At 42.8% G+C, this 15,393-nt stretch overlaps 2 long non-coding RNA genes and 1 pseudogene across 2 annotated transcripts; 1 reads left to right on the top strand and 2 right to left on the bottom strand.

Annotated features, from left to right (window-relative positions):
• Positions 1-248: 248 nt before the first annotated feature.
• LOC115529976 (GTPase IMAP family member 4-like) lies at positions 249-14,899 on the bottom strand (annotated as a pseudogene).
• Positions 3,855-11,290, bottom strand: LOC115529811 (uncharacterized). Its single transcript, XR_003973642.1, has 4 exons — positions 11,083-11,290; positions 10,142-10,328; positions 6,163-6,280; positions 3,855-5,008 (listed from the first exon to the last, which is right to left on the bottom strand). It is a non-coding gene; the product is annotated as an uncharacterized LOC115529811 (long non-coding RNA).
• Positions 11,096-12,937, top strand: LOC115529813 (uncharacterized). The gene is made up of 3 exons (XR_003973644.1): positions 11,096-11,366; positions 11,656-11,812; positions 12,078-12,937. It is a non-coding gene; the product is annotated as an uncharacterized LOC115529813 (long non-coding RNA).
• Positions 14,900-15,393: the final 494 nt, after the last annotated feature.

Below are 15,393 nucleotides of genomic sequence, written 5' to 3'. Positions count from 1 at the left end.
CCTGACCCTGTCCTCTTCCTCCCTCCTCAACCTATCCTCTTCCTCTCTCCTCAACCAATCGACTTCCTCCCTTCTTAATCCGTCAACTTCCTCCCATCTTAACGTGTCCTCCTCCTCCCTCCTTAACTTGTCCTCCTCCTCCCTCCTCAATCTTTCAACCTCCTCCAAACTTAACCTTTCCTCCTCCGCCCTCCTTAAACGGTCCTCCTCCCCCTCCTCCTCCTCCTCCTCCTCCTCCCACCCTGTCTTCCTCCTCCCTGATTATTGCCTCTACCTCCAGGTACATGGCGTTGGTGTAACACCCTCCACCGTTGTCCATCACAACTTGCTCCACCTTTCCCAGCAGCTCGTGAACTTGCTGCACATCGCTGGGGTCCCGGTTGTTGAGAACGTGGTACCTGCCCCCACACCTGTCAAGCAAAGCCTTGAGCCTAGCAGGGGCGCTGTCAGTGCCCAGGTACTGCTCTATTGGCTCCTCTAGGTCATCTCCCCTAACAGCACCACCGTGTGGTTGCGGACCGCCGCTTCACCAAATACATCAGCCATCATAGTGACGGCCATGTTCTCCTCCTCTGTGTAGCGTCCCAGCGGGACCACCAGGAGGAAGGCGTGTGGGCCGGGGGCCGTCAGGGCCATGCATTGGCTGACCTCCGTGATGATCTGCTCCTTGGTCAGGTGTGTGTCTCCGAAACCTGGCATGTCCACCACCACCACCTTCTTCCTCATCCTCCTCTTCCCCCCCGCCTCCTCCTCCACATGGTAGTCAGAGGTCCCCAGCTGGCAGACTTTGGTTACAGAGTCTGCATGACACCCGGACTGGAAGTGTCGTTTGCCCAGGATGGTGTTCCCTGAGGCGCTCTTCCCAGATCTCATCTTTCCAATCAGGATCACTCTCAACTCTTCTCCTGGATCATTCTCTTCCATGTCTGTTGGACACGGTCCCTTTGCTCCTGTGGGTGGAACATTACACAAGCTGTCCATTAAATTGCAACGTCTTGTCCACAAATTATTGTTTCAATCTTTGGGTGAGTTATCTAACACAATGCTTAATAGTTCTATAATATTGACGGTATATTCCCAACCTGAGAAATGTTCAGTTTATTATTAAATAGCTTAAGAGTACTGTGCTTTTCTACTGGGTCTCTACATAGAACAGGTTTACTGGCCATGTGTTGCAGTACCATAGCCGGCCACAGGGCAAGTTATGCCTAAAACCTAAGATGACTTAGGTTTGGCCAATGATTGAACAAATGACCCTTAACCACCACTGGTCAATGGATTCATTAAAATAACTGGATCTCTATGATGATCTCACCATGGAGGAATGTTAGAAAACGCCTTTATGTTGACAACGTCAAACTGCGTTTTTATGTGAATATCACGAAAGAGTGCATACAGATTTACAGGCCGTTCCTTGCCAACATTAAACTGCTGGAAGCTGCCCTGAATGGGCACACATATCTAAAACGGACAGTTTTATAGCCTACTTATATTCTTATCACACTTAGGCCTACGTTTTGGATTTTTGGACACGCTTAGGGTTCTGATGTTTTGATTATGTAATTGAATAGTTCAATGGGTGCTTTTACCTTTATCCCAACAGGGCCTATATGCACCTGACTTTCCTGAACTACAGTGTTGTGCAAACGGAAATAAATGGCAGAGACAATTTGTTGTGTAGGAGCAACAAGGGTATCCATAAAATCATTTAGGCTATGGTATGTTTATGTTCCTATACATTTATACATGTTCGTAATTCATTGATCAACACATAGGTAAGGTGGACTCCACCCAAATAAATCAAGACGCACACGCAGTTGCTGTTCTAGTTAAAACCGGTTTCAATCATAGTGTTGACAGTGAGATAAAGTTGAGACAACAGAAGCGCTGTCTACTGCATGGATACACTCATCTAGCTCAAGAATGAATCTAAACCACGTAGGTCATCTATTATGGACACGTTTCACCAAACCACACACCAGTCTTGTTAAGTTTCCGTTACAGTGTATAAATAGATTTGTTTTTAAACCTACTGGTTGAAAATGCTTGTGTGCGTCTTTATGTGCATGTGCGTGTGCATGTAATTAGACATTAGGCTACGTTCAAGGAAAAGTATGACGGCACCTCCTCCACACCAGGTCATGCAAACACAAAATAGGCCTACCTTCTCGGCTTTGGGTGACTTATCTAACACATTTTTAATTTATCCTAAAATATAAACGGTATTTTCCCCGACTTCAGAAATGTTCCGTTTATGAAGTTAGGGGAAAATATCTTTGAGGGCAATACAATTTATTTATAAGTCCATACATGAACAATTTTGCTAATCCATGGATTAAAATAAGCACCTAAAGACAACATGCGTGAAAGTGTGTGTACATCTTGGATCGATTTTATGATTTTATTCTGCTTCCAATCAATCCTGAAAAAGATGTGTCTTGGTGGTGGAAAACTGTCTCAAAACCGTCTCACCGTTTCATCTTTTTTAAAATGTTCATATCAACAATGAAAAATGTATAAGTGTTACTGAGCGTCTGAAGAGAAATTCAATTTACCTGACTCAATAATGAGTGTAACTTTCTGTATATTTATTTTCCATTCTTTTATCTTTTCAGTAGCCTCCACCCGGAGAAATCACAGGCCAACGCAGCTTCTGTTGAAGTAAAAATCGAAAATTTCAAAGTGTTGATATTGAGATTAAATTGAGACAACGGCACTGCCAAAAAACGAATCACCAAAGAGTAGTTTAAGAAGGAATCTAAACAACGAAAGTAATCTGTAATCGTCAAAAAGTACCTCAACAAGTTTTGGTTCAGTAGGCCTATTGTTACGTGCAGCGCTTTATGCCTGCACTTGTGTTTTGAATTGTGTGTGTCCTATTAATATCACCAGAATGCAGTAGATCCAGCTTCTTTCCAGATGCCACTGCATATGATTGGCCCAAATTATGGAGACACAAATCAGGGTCCCATTTTCTTTTGCACACAATTCCTTGTGGGGAACCTATAAAAAACAAATAACGTTAGGCTACTACATACATTTTTGTACGTATATTGTTCCCTCCACTCCCTTTCACCTTTGATCAAATTTTGCATTAAATATAAAATGGCTTGATTGGCACTCAAAGCACACTGTGGTTGCAAGGCCTTGGACCCACGACTGCAGAACAGTCACCCAACGTCTCTATCCGCTGCGCCACTCAGACACTGAGAACTAATAGGTTGAAATTTATAATTGACATTACATAATGACATTGTTTCAAAACTTCATTATCATTCCAATCAGATTGTAATGGACTTTATGCTTACAGTATGTGTATTTTACACCAATGCTACACCACGGATCAATAGTGTCGTCATGCGCATGCGCAGAACCACTAGGTAGCAAAATCTGACAAGGGAGCAGAATTTGGCAGAACACCGAACTCCTATTAATATCACCACAGAACGCAGGAGATGCAGAATATTTCCGGAAGCCACTGCATTTGATTGGCCCAAATGATGGAGATGCAAATCTGGGTCCCATTTTTTTTTAAAAAGGCCTACACAAAGTGCACACAATTATTTGTTGGAGGCATATAAAATACAAATAGTGTTACTACATACATTTTTGTACGTATCTTTTACCCTCTACACAGCACAACTGCTACCATCAAACTACTACATCGGGGCAACTTCAGGTGGACTCCTCCCAATTAAATCAAGAGGACCACGCAGTTTCAGTTTAGGTTCCAATCAGTCTTTCTTCACAAAGTGTTGGCAGCGAGCTTTGGTAAGACAACAGCAGCGTAGGCTGCTGCACGAACACACTACACATCAGAATCTAAAATCTCTCTCAAAAATTCAGTCAGTCAGTTCAGGATATCATTTGTTTATTGATTGAAAATATACAAGTCATTTATATGATTGTGAAATCAATACATCCTTAATGATTATTTTCCAGTGAATAAATCATGACAATAAAAACATTCAAGAAGCCAGTTTTATGCAGAATTAAATCAACTGTAAAACCAACAACCCATCTGATGTTAAGTCTAAAATTCTTCCCAAAACCTTTATTTTCTAAACCATGCTAACATAATACAATGATTAGGCACATCTCCAAGTGGAGTGAACACTAGGAACATAAAGATAAGTAAAGCAAGAGGAGAGAGAGAAGGTGTCCAGCCGCTCATCCAGGCCCCTTAACCCCTAGTCGGATGTCTGCTCTGCTTCCCTTATGGCCCAAGAGCCTACTGCAGTTCTGCCCCCGCTTTTCACCCAGACGAGTGCCCCATTATACAAAATACAAAATGTATCAAGATCCAAACGACCCTGTTATACATAAAACAGGTAAAGGTATGGTGGTGTATGTGAAGCGGTCGTGGTATTGGAAGCATTGGAAAAATCCGGATTTCTGTTCTGCAATGGTGGGTATTGACTTTAATGTGTTCATGTAGTACTGCATGTAAAGTACTACAGCGCCAGGCACGGAGAACAGACTGTGTCACTTCTAGTTACGGCATGACATGGCAGAGCAGCTTATTAATTCTATTTAAATTCACCTGATTTTATATTCCCGGATAGTTTTTTCTTTGCCAAATAACCTAATGCAGCTGCCACAGATGTACCCTGAACCCCTGGAGCTGACAACCCTGCAGCTGCTGCAGCCGGAGGCCCTATAACTCCAAACCCTGCAGCCACCCCCACAACCGTGACCCCCTTTCTGCCCACCTGGCACAGGGTTTGCTCAGCTGCTTGCAAAGGACTGTCAGCTCCTACCCCATTCACTGAGCCCGTAACGCCTCCCAAAACCCCTCCGACAGCGGCCCCAGCGGCCGTATTAGCTGCACTAAAGGCTAATCTGCTCCCCACAATCATGGCTGATCTTAGTACAGCTGCAAGGGGGGAAGCGGCCCCACACAAAACCCCCACCGCCAGGCCAGTGCCCCCCCCCGCCAACACCTTCCTCACTGTGTCTTCTTTTGGATCATTCTCTCTGATGGCTGTTGGACACGGTCCCTTTGCTCCTGTGGGTGGAACATTACACAAGCTGTCCATTAGATTGCACCGTCTTGTCCACAAATTACTGTTTTAAGCTTTGGGTGAGTTATCTAACACAATGCTTAATAGTTCTATAATATTAACGGTATTTTCCCAACTTGGGAAATGTTCCTTTCATGATTAAATAGGTTAAGAGCACTGCGCCTTTGTACTGGGTCTCTGAACAGCCACCGGCCATGTGTTGCAATACCACAACCGACCACAGGGACAATTATGCCAAAGATTGAACAAATTACACTTAAAAAACACTGGTCAATGGATTCATTCAAATAACTGTATCTCTATGATGATCTCACCATGGAGGAATAAAAGAAAATGCCTTTACGTTGACAACGTCGAACTGCACTTTGAATATCTCACAAAAGAGTGCACACAGATTTACAGGCCGTTCCTTACCAACATTAAACTGCTGGAAGCTGCCCTGAATGGGCACAAATACTAAACGGACAGCTTAATAATTATATTCTTATTACACTTACATGGTTCTGATGTTTTGATTAGGTAATGTAATTTAATAGTTCAATTGGTGCTTTTACCTATATCACAACAGGGCATATGCACCTGACTTTCCTGAACTACAGTGTTGTACAAATGGAAATAAATGGCAGAGATAAATAGGTGTGTCTATCTATTATGAACACGAGCTAGTTTCACGAAACCACATACCAGTCTTGTTATCAGTTACAGTATGTAAATAGATTTGGTTTTAACCTACGTGTTGAAAATGCTTGTGTGCGTGTTTGTGTGCATGTGCGTGTGCGTGTAATTAGACGTTACGTTCCAGGAAAAGTAAAGACAACGCCTCCTCCCCACACCAGGTCACACAAACACAAAATACCTTTTCGGCTTTTGGTGACTTATCTAATACAATTCTAATGTATCCTAAAATATAAACGGCATTTACCCCACTTCAGAAATGTTCATTTTATGAGGTTGGGGAAAAAAGAATCTTTGAGGGCATCACAACATTTGCTTGAAAGTGTGTAATGTACATCTTTGATTTATAAGACTTATCTTTGATTACACGGAAATCCGTTTTTTCATTTTTTTTTAAATGTTCAAACCCACAACAATGAAAAATGTATGTGTTACTGAGCATCTGAAGAGAAATTCACCTTACCTGACTCAATAATGGGTGTAACTTTCTCCATATTTATTTTCCAGTCATCATATGTTGTTCAGGGGGGACTCCAGCCTGAGTAATCACAGGCCCACGCAGTTTCCCAGCATCGTACCTACTGCCAAAAAACGAATAACCAAAGATTAGTTTAAGAAGGAGCAAGGTACGTTTTATTACTCTGTTTTCTGGGAATAATTGACGCAAGCAGAAACCAGAAAACAAGCCGTTTTTTCGTTTTTTCGTTTTGACAAGAAAACGAAAATCAAGATTTCAGTTCGTTTATTCGTTTATACGTTTTGTCAAAAAAACGAAAATCAATATTTCAGTTCGTTTATTCGTTTTTTGGTTCCTTCTGAGCGAAACGAATTTACCACTCAATATCTGGTTTCCGCCGGTGGGCGGGTCCTCTTATTGGCTAGCGTGCTTCATTGACCTGTGCTCTTCATAATAAAAGTTCTTCCGTTTGATAATGTCGATAAAGATATTACTTTATCATAGACACTAGCAGACACAGAGGACCACACCACCCACAGTCAAGACTGACACGGCTTCAAATAACAATAATAGTGTTCATAATAATTTGACAATGAGAACTTATGAAGTTATGATGACTTCAGTGCAGTTGATGTTTATCCACAGTTAATACATGCAGAATAGACCTGAGGGATTTACTACGACATCATTGTCCGGCTCTGAACTATGCGCTCTGTTCGCGTTCACATCAAAGGAGCTGCGATCGCGGGCTGCTGATTTCCTCACAGCCTGAGAGCTATGAGGAATCCAAGTGATTACAACACATTTCTGACAGCTGCACATTGCGCAGGGCTCTCCGTGAGACGCACGCAATTCAACCCATGCACACGCTCACACGCCACACAACTTGCGCCGCTATTTGACAGTGGAAGGGTAGGAATCAAATGCGTCCGGGTGAAATTTCAAAATCGTCCGGGATTTTAATAAAGCCTCAATACATGTTCACATTTAATTTGCGTTGCGTTCCTCTGGGTCTGTCACAAACTGGTTGGGCTACGCCCTCCCATACTCAGTTCTGTTCGCTTTGCATTGGTGGAAGTGAGTAGGGGGAGTGGTTAAGTAAAGCCTTCAGATTGGACGGTTTGACTTTAGAGTTACCGTCATGTTTTGTATTATTTTTTTTTACCATTATTGTTTTATAGGGACAAACATTAACACATTTCTCCTGCAGGGGATTGATAAAGTTCTATCTATGTAACAGAAGGGAACACTTACTCATACTCCATCAAATATTCATATTCACTCATACTTTGCACACTTTACCACAGCATTGGCCTACTGAATGCCACAGATATATTTTTAAGCATTGGACTGAATGCCGCTTAAATATAATATATGTTTTGCACGTTTGCAACGTTTAAAAGTTCAGGGAAAGTATATGCCTCTACTGGTGTTGCTTAGACCAATATCCTTTTGAGGCAGTGTTGTTTCTGAATATTAGTGTTAAGGGCCAATAAGGCCTACTATCATACATTAGTCACCATGTCTGTGAACATGGCAAAATCCGACAAAATCTCACTCTGAACACAGTTCAAAAATGGAGAGCCCTGCATTGCACATCTGTTGACCTTTATCCATTTACATTAAACAGATAATTTTTTCTTGCTGGAAGATATTTTATATTGTTTTCATATTATTATTTACTGACAGTGATTACAGAATGTGAGTTTGTGTTATATTGAAAGCGAGGCTGGGTGTGCCTATGAATATAGGCTACAGTGAGTTTTTTAAGGTGCTGTACAAGCAAATCATATTGACTACAGTGACAAAGAGTGTACAGTAACCTACTTCATTCAATATTGAATAGGCTACTGTAGCCTACACTATGTACAGATGGTTTTGCTCTTTGCTCATGGCAGTTGTGGCAGTCATTTTAACATGTCAGCAGGCAAGCTTCACTCATTCAAGGATGTATAATGCTTAGTCCTATAGCCTACTTGGAACGTTGACAGTGTACGTTTTAGTGAACACTGGATTACGTCGCATTTCAACATAAAATAGCGTGTTAAGCACACACACACACACACACACACACACACACACACACACACACACACACACACACACACACACACACACACACACACACACACACACGCACACACACACAATGCATTTCGCTGCTAAAACAACAACTTGGGCTGCTTCTGGGTGGATTTTGAACGGGATGTGGACAGGACGCAGGGTTGCCAGGTCCTGCCTGCAAAAAACGTCCTGCCCACATCCCGTTCAAAATGTTGAACGATGTTGATTTAAAGAGGCAGGGTTATTTGAAACAATTTATTAAATAAATATTTGCGAGAGGTCATTCCATCTCCTGAGTTTGCTTCCCAATTATGTCTAGTGTACACCCCTACTGTCCACAAGTACCCCCCCCCCCCCCAATTTTTCCCCTTGATTTTCCTGGGAGTTTTTACTCGGTCGATGTGAGGGCTTAAGGGAAGAGGATGTTGTTATGATGCTCATGCTATGTAAAGCCCTTTGAGACAAACTGTTTGTAAAAACGGGCTATAAAAATAAAATTGCCTTGCCTTGCCTAACCCGCTTGGACTGTAATTCATATTCATGCTACTAGTTTGATCATTGACTGACTACATGAATAGAGATTCTTATAGAGGTCTTATAGTCAAACGGTATAGGGTATATACAAATTTCTATGTGTTTAGGCCAGTTATGAGATCTAGTTAACATCATTAAAAGTCATTTCCAAACACATTAAAGAAAAGAAAAAAACAAAAGCAAAGAGATTTTGCAGCAGTAGCACACTTTTACTTAAACAGAGTGGGATAGGAATCAGGTTAACAAAACATAACATCTAAGCTGTCTAACATATTACCAACGCAACATTGAAACATCATAAAACATCACAAAAAAAACAGCTGGAATACAAAGAGTTTGCTTTGTATTCCAGCTGGCCTGTTATGAGCAAATTTCTATACGCTACTATAGATCCATTCCAAAACATGTTCCAAGTAGGCTATAGGACAACGCATAATGCATCCTGGAATGAGTGAAGCTTGCCTGCTGACACGTTAAAATGACTGTCACAACTGCAATGAGCAAAACCATTTGTACATAGTGTAGGCTACAGTAGCCTGTTCGATATTGAATGAAGTAGGTTACTTTACACTCCCTGTCACTGTACAGAGTAGACAATATGATTTGCTTGTACAGCACCTTAAAAAACTCACTGTAGCCTATATTCATAGGCACACTCAGCCTCGCTTTCAATATAACACGCACTCACATTCTGTAAACACCATCAGTAAATAATAATATGAAAACAATATAAAATATCTTTCAACAAGAAAAAATAATTTGTTTACTTTAAATGGATAAAGGTCAACAAATGCGCAATTTTCAGCTGTCAGTAATGTGTTGTGATCACTTGTAGGCCTATTCCTCATAGCTCTCAGGCTTTGAGGAAATCAGCAGCCAGCGATCGCAGGTCTGCTCTGCATGTATTAACTGTGGCTAAACATCAACTGCACTGAAGTCATCATAACTTCATAAGTTCTCATTTTCAAATGATTATGAATACTATTATTGTTATTTGAAGCCGTGTCAGTCTTGACTGTGGGTGGTGTGGTCCTCTGTGTCTGCTAGTGTCTATAATACAGTAATATTTTTGTCGACATTATCAAACGGAAGAACTTTTATTATGAAGAGCACAGGGCAATGAAGCACGCTAGCCAACAAGAGGACCCGCCCACCGGCGAAAACCAGATATTGAGTGGTAAACTCGTTTTGGTAAGAAGAACCAAAAAACGAATAAACAAACTTAAATTTTGATTTTCGTTTTTTTGGACAAAACGAAAAAACGAAAAAACGGCTGGTTTTTGGTTTCTGCTTGCGTCAATTATTCCCAGAAAACAGAGTAATAAAACGTACCTTGCTCAAGAAGGATCCTAAACAACGAAAGTAATTTTTAATCGTCAAAAAGTACCTTTTCACGCAACAGCAATCTTGTTAAGTTTTGCTTCAGTGTTGTGATGTGCAGCGCTTTATGCCTCCACTTGTGTTTTGAATTGTGTGCGTCCTTTTTATATCACCACAGAATGCAGGAGATGCTGAATCTTTCCGGATGCCACTGCATATGATTGGCCCAAATGATGGAGATGCAAATCTGGGTCCTATTTTTTTTAATAAACAAAGTGCACACAATTATTTGTGGGGAACATATAAAAAATAAATAACGTTCCTACATAGGCCTACATTTTTGTACGTATCTTGCACCCTGAGTCTACACAGTACAACTGCTACCATCAAACCACTAGATCGGAGCAACGTCAGGTGGACTCCAACCAAACAATTCAAGACGCGGTTTCAGTTTAGGTTCAAATCAGTCTTTCTTCACAAATAGGCCGGAAGGTGAAGCACGAAAAGTCCTTTAGAAAATGAATCCCGTTCCACTCACTGGCATCTACACAATCTTTATCTTATAAAAAAGAACGAGTCGTGGTTAGTTACCAAAAAAAAGTTCGTCGCTGATTTTCCAGTCGATTGTCTATATGGCTTTGTTTTATGCAGAACTAGAGACTTCAGAGCGTAATAAGATTTTTGTCGGGAGCCGTGCCACGGTTCGACATGTGATCATGCTTATCCAATGAGAGGGCTGCTTTTTGTAAACAGAATGGCAATATGGCGGCTCCCGTGTGGTTAGATCCAACGTTAACGATATATATAATATATATATAATATAGGAAAACACTCGAACAGTCACCATGCCTTCGTCGAGCACTACGGACGACGAAGATAATGAACCAAAGAGTTATAAAAAACTCATAAAAACATTGAAAAGCAAACAAAAATATACATGTTATGCATATTACTTCGAACAAGTACGAGAATGTAAATTGTTTCACCACTGCACGATGGAATACATACAGGACAAGCCTACAGAAGTGGCTCGGTTTGGAGGGTGAGTCTCGGGACCTGGCTGAGAACTTTAAACACTGTGTTGATGTCGAGTTTGACAATATTCCCGAGGAAGCTGGCTTCCATCACACGTGCTACCGTAGATTTACGGACAAAAATGCCATTGCAAAGGTGGAAAGACGTCTTGCACGTGAGAGACAAAAAGCTACGGAAGACCCCGAGGACACAGAAGACCACGAGGCCATTCCATCGACTTCTAGCAGCAGGAGTCCAACAAAGAAACTGCGATCCAGGTCAGGACTGCCAATCGCAGGCTCAGGGCCCGTCCTTCCTGCCCTGTGCATAATTTGTAAAAAAAAAAAAAAAGGAGAACAAGTTTATCTACCGAGGAGGCCATCGAAAAAGGGATCCTTTGTCCAAGGCTGAAACATTAACACACACACACACACACACACACACACACACACACACACACACACACACACACACACACACACACACTGTGGTTGAGTGACTGAAAGGTTCAATTATGTGTGAGATATGTCAACAAACTCATTGAGCCATCCTTTTTGTTTCATTAAGGCCAATTGCAGAAAGCTGCCGAGTTGAAGGACGACCAAAGTATTCTTTTGCATATAAAATACAAAGATTGTGTGGCTCTGGAGGTGCAGTACCACAGAGGCTGTTACAATCGGTACACCAGGTTTTTGACGAAGCCTGAAAAACCGGAAAAAGAACAGTAAGTTATTTTTTATATTGCATTTCAAGGAGCTACTAACTTAACATTATATAAGTAAACATTTCATCTGCATTCTGTTGTATGTGCACACAATCACAACACTTATTCATTTCTTTACTTCTCATTCATATGTGTTTTAGGAATTAGCCCATGTTTGATGTCAGCTATAAGATATTTAAGTAAACATTTCATCTGCATTCTGTTGTATGTGCACATAATCACAACACTTATTCATTTCTTTACTTCTCATTCATATGTGTTTTAGGATGAGCCCATGTTTGATGTCAGCTATAAGATATTTTGTGAGCGGATCATTCGCCAAAGGCTGCTTGTCAAAAAGAAAGACATTTTCTGTTGCATGTGAGAAAGATGAGTACCTAAAGGCTTTTAAAAGTTTAGGTACTAACTTTAACTTGGAGCAGTCAACATTTGCATTTCTTTGCCAGTATGTATGCCACTTATATGATCAGCCAGCTGCTGATAATGTAAATGAAGCTAGGTACAAGGCTTTCTGTATGACATCATCAGCCTTGCCAGAATTATCCATTCCCCCTACCACTGATGCCCTCCATCAGCACTGCAAAAGGGCAAACTACCAGGCTGCAATAATGAGGTCCTGTCTCAAACAAAATATAAGTGCTCCATCACCTGCTGGATATGGTTGGCAAATAAGAGGATGGGAACTTGCACGTCACCTGGATGACTAGAAATCCGGCCCCTGACAGTGTTTTGCATGTGATTACACTGTGGCTGCAAAGGTGCCTGTGAGATAGACAGATGTTCCTGTTTTTCTGCAGGATTGTGTTGCACAGACCTATGTCGCTGCCGTAGTTGTGCCAACACAAAAGAATCTGAGGAACTGTTGGCAGTGAGCTTTGATAATGACAACAGCAGCGTAGGCTGCTACACGAACACACTACACATTGGAATCTAAAATCTCTCTCTCAGAAATTAACCAGTCAGTACAGGATATCATTTGTTTATTGATTTAAAATATACAAGTCATTTATATGATTGTGAAATCAACACATCCTTAATTGATTATTTCCAGTGAATAAATCATGAAAATAAAAACATATATGAAGCCAGTTTTATGCAGAATTAAATCAACTGTAAAACCCACAACCCATCTGATGTTAAGTCTAAAATTCAACCAAATACCTAGATTTTCTGAACCATGCTAACTTAATACAATGATCAGGCACATCTCCAAGTGGAGTGAACACTAGGAACATAAAGATAAGTAAAGCAACAGGAGAGAGAGAAGGTGTCCAGCCGCTCATCCAGGCCCTGTACCCCTTAACCCCTAGTCGGCTGTCTGCTTCCCTTAGGGCACGAGAGCCTACTTCAGTTCTGCCCCCGCTTTTCACCCAGACGAGGGCCCAATTATACAAAATACAAAATCCAAACGACCCTGATATACATAAAATAGGTAAAGGTAAAGGTGGTGTATGTGAAGCGGTCGTGGTATTGGGGAAGCATTGGAAAAATCTAGATTTCCGTTCCGCAATGGTGTGAATTGACTTTAAGGTGTTCATGTAGTAGGCTACTGCATGTAAAGTACTACAGCGCCAGGCACTGAGAACAGATTGTGTCACTGTTACGGCATGACATGGCAGAGCAGCTTATTAATTCAATTTAAATTCACCAGTTTTTATATTCCCGGATACCTTTATGTTTGCCAATGCACCAACTACAGTTTTTGCATCAACCCCTTGAGCCAGAGCTGACAAACCCCCTGCTGCTCCTGCAGCCCCTGCAGCCACCCTCACAACCCGGACCCCCGTGCTGCCCACCTGGCGCAGGGTTTGCTCAGCTGCTTGCAAAGGACTGTCAGCTTCTCGCCCACTCACTAAGCCCATACCACTACCCACAAGCCCTCCGACAGCGGCCCCAGTGGCCATATTAGCTGCACTAAAGGCTAATGTGCTCCCCACAGCCACGGCTGATCCTAGTCCAGCTGCAAGGGGGGCAGCGGCCCCACACAAAGCCCCCACCGCCAGGCCAGTGAGCCCCGCCGCCACCACCTTCCTCACTGTCTGCATCAAGCTGGGGGAGAGAAACACCTCTCTGCGTCGCCCCCTGCTGGAGGATTGTGGAGCCTGTGGGCTTCTATTGAAACCTCTCTCTGCTGGTGCCATCTCCCTCCTGACCCTGTCCTCTTCCTCCCTCCTCAACCTATCCTCTTCCTCTCTCCTCAACCAATCGACTTCCTCCCTTCTTAATCCGTCAACTTCCTCCCATCTTAACGTGTCCTCCTCCTCCCTCCTTAACTTGTCCTCCTCCTCCCTCCTCAATCTTTCAACCTCCTCCAAACTTAACCTTTCCTCCTCCGCCCTCCTTAAACGGTCCTCCTCCCCCTCCTCCTCCTCCTCCTCCTCCTCCCACCCTGTCTTCCTCCTCCCTGATTATTGCCTCTACCTCCAGGTACATGGCGTTGGTGTAACACCCTCCACCGTTGTCCATCACAACTTGCTCCACCTTTCCCAGCAGCTCGTGAACTTGCTGCACATCGCTGGGGTCCCGGTTGTTGAGAACGTGGTACCTGCCCCCACACCTGTCAAGCAAAGCCTTGAGCCTAGCAGGGGCGCTGTCAGTGCCCAGGTACTGCTCTATTGGCTCCTCTAGGTCATCTCCCCTAACAGCACCACCGTGTGGTTGCGGACCTCCGCTTCACCAAATACATCAGCCATCATAGTGACGGCCATGTTCTCCTCCTCTGTGTAGCGTCCCAGCGGGACCACCAGGAGGAAGGCGTGTGGGCCGGGGGCCGTCAGGGCCATGCATTGGCTGACCTCCGTGATGATCTGCTCCTTGGTCAGGTGTGTGTCTCCGAAACCTGGCATGTCCACCACCACCACCACCTTCTTCCTCATCATCCTCTTCCCCCCCGCCTCCTCCTCCACATGGTAGTCAGAGGTCCCCAGCTGGCAGACTTTGGTTACAGAGCCTGCACGACACCTGGACTGGAAGTGTCGTTTGCCCAGGATGGTGTTCCCTGAGGCACTCTTCCCAGACCCCGTCTTTCCAATCAGGATCAGTCTCATCTCTTCTCCTGGATCATTCTCTTCCATGTCTGTTGGACACGGTCCCTTTGCTCCTTTGGAAGGAACATTACACAAGCTGTCCATTAAATTGCACCGTCTTGTCCACAAATTATTGTTTCAATCTTTGGGTGAGTTATCTAACACAATGCTTAATAGTTCTGTAATATTAACGGTATATTCCCAACCTGAGAAATGATCAGTTTATGATTAAATAGCTTAAGAGTACTTTGCTTTTCTACTGGGTCTCTACGTAGAACAGGTTTACTGGCCATGTGTTGCAGTACCATGGCCAGTAAACCAGGGCAAGTTATGCCTCAAACCTGAGATGACTTAGGTTTTGTCAATGATTGAACAAATTACACAGGCAGTTTTTTTTTTCAGGTGCGAGTGGATGTTTTACATTATATTCCTATGACAGAGTATTTTTGTGAAAAAATCCTGGGTGCTTTTAAAAACACCGCGGCCAGTGGGTTTTTTTCACTGCTCTGGGTGGTTTTCAAGTTGGGAAAGGTTAAACTCGCCAAGAAAAAGCAC

Source organism: Gadus morhua, chromosome 17 (assembly GCF_902167405.1).
Source record: "Gadus morhua chromosome 17, gadMor3.0, whole genome shotgun sequence".
Classification (NCBI taxonomy): Eukaryota; Metazoa; Chordata; class Actinopteri; order Gadiformes; family Gadidae; genus Gadus; species Gadus morhua.
The sequence above is the reverse complement of the archived record's forward strand: the minus strand, read 5'-3'. Positions and strand labels throughout refer to the sequence as shown.